The 2190-nt window shown below is 42.0% G+C and overlaps 1 pseudogene; it reads right to left on the reverse strand.

The window, feature by feature from the left end:
• Positions 1–367: 367 nt before the first annotated feature.
• Positions 368–1162, reverse strand: LOC102870523 (annotated as a pseudogene).
• Between the last annotated feature and the right edge of the window lie 1028 nt (positions 1163–2190).

The following is a 2190-nucleotide window of genomic DNA, read 5'->3' on the forward strand; positions in this document are numbered from 1 at the left end:
TAATCACCTGTCTTGACAATTGTATGACTCATACAACTTTTCTTCCTATCTGGTCTGCTGACATCTTACTAGAGTGACCTCACAGCTTTGGTACAATCCACCATAAAAGAAGTTACTAGGCCTGTGGACAGCTCCTTTTCAGAAGCACTTAAAGATATGCCTTAGAAAGTGAAGAGTTTAGCTGAGCTTCAAACAGCTGTTGGAGACATCTGAGGGCATGTGCAAGTTTCTGTGGCTGGGTGAAGGAATAACAGGGCTAGTAATAAGTTACGAGAGAGTGAGAAGGACACACAGAGGGTGGGAGAGAGCGTGATATATTTTTTCCACAAATAATAATTTTTATTTGTAATTATTAAGAGGCTGAATTTTAAACAGATTCTTGAACTGGTGGCTCATAGCCATCAGCTCATTCAACTTTTGCACCTGTCCCATCTCCAGCAGCTTTTCCAGAGCTACCACCTTCACCAGGAAGCTCCATGAGTTTGCCCAATTCAAACTTGGGCTTCTTGAGTATTTTTACTTTCCTAACAAATACATCATGGAGAGGATAAATAGACTGGCAAGACTTTTCTCTGTCTTTTCCAATGCTGTCTGAAATCAATTTTTTGACCACCTCTTTCAAGTCATTTGTCTGCACCTCTCGGGTCATGATTTCCATCATTTTCTTCCGGATTTGGCGGACCTGTTGGTGCTGAGCATAAGATGTCTTCCGAATCTGATTGTTGAGGTTTTTTGTAAAACCAACACAAAATTGACGGAGCAAATAACCATCGGTGGTTTTGACATCAACATGTGCTTCAATCATGGTCTGCCATTTTTTTTGACCGGAGCACATTTTGTCCCGGGTAAGATCCATGCCATGGAAGTTGGTGAGGCAGTTTTTGCCTTGAACATCCTCAGTAATTAGCTTTAATTTTCTAAATGCAACTTCGTCATTTTGCAAATCAGCAAGGCTCACTTCAAAAACACGACTCTTAAGTCCATCGGATGCAATTTTGGTTCCTTGAGTCCTTGTGACTAATGTCTTCCCAATATTTCTTATATTGAACATTGCTGGCGCCTTTACATCATACCAATCTTTCTTAGAAAATGGATCAACCACTTTCTTCTTGGCTCCTTTTTTGCCACCTTTTGTAAGGCGCTTGTTCTTGCTGACCGCCATGGTGGTGCCGAAAGAACGAAAAGGTGATATTTTGTTTTAAAATGGAGCATCTCACTGTGCCAGAATATGTAACAACTAAACTTAAGGCTGTAGAAAGTTGTAGAAGATAGGAGAGGAAGCGCACTTTGTGTACTTTGCTTTGTAATTACAAAAAAAAGAGTTTGAAAAGAAAAAAAATTGCATAGCCTTATATAAAAAGGTTAAAACCAAGTAGACAAGTGCAGTGTTTTCTATTGCTATTATTGCCTGTAACTGATTTTTTGGGTGTTTCTTGATTCCATAAAAGTAATAAGATATAGTGAAGCTCTTTACACTGGCCCCAGACAATAGCAGTGAGAGTTAGCAGCTGGTGACTGCTGAAGTCATCCAGATGAAGAAGGTGACCCTCCACAACCAAATGGTCCGGATGTTCTGACCATCACTCCAGTCAGGATGTAACGATAGCAGTGACTGAGTCTTAGTCCCGGCGTTCCGGACTGCCAACTGAACAGGAATGATTTCTTAGGCCACACAAAGAGGCAGGAGTGACCCTTTACATCTCTGATTGCTGGTTTACAGTGACCACGAGCTCTTTTCCTCTTTCTCTTCTGGCTGACAGGGAGTTCTGGTGATCTAGTCGTTAAGAAGTTGTGCTGCCAACACTAAGGCACGTAGTTAAACACATTAGCTGTTCTGCAGAAGAAAGACAAGCAATCTCCTTTTGTGCAATTAAAACCCTCTGAAAACCTGCTGAAGGGTCAGCCATGAGTCAGCTCTGACTCTAAGGCATGTAGCAACACAACACTTCTGGATGACAGGACATTTGCTTGTTGTTGGCCTTTCTCTGGGGATAGGATTGTTTTGCTGTGTTCGCTTATGTTGTGGTTGTACAGCTTCCAGCTGCAACAGTGCTGCCTGTTCTACCAACCTAGCTGTGGTGCCTCCTCTTGGGGCTGTCAGGGATTTTTGTAAAAGAGGAGGGAACTACAGTTTTTAAGAGTCAGAACTGAGGGATAGACCATAGAGGAATAAGATTTTGCAAGTCCAGC

Source organism: Elephantulus edwardii, unplaced genomic scaffold (assembly GCF_000299155.1).
Source record: "Elephantulus edwardii isolate Elephantulus edwardi_28Jun2011 unplaced genomic scaffold, EleEdw1.0 scaffold00309, whole genome shotgun sequence".
Lineage (NCBI taxonomy): Eukaryota > Metazoa > Chordata > Mammalia > Macroscelidea > Macroscelididae > Elephantulus > Elephantulus edwardii.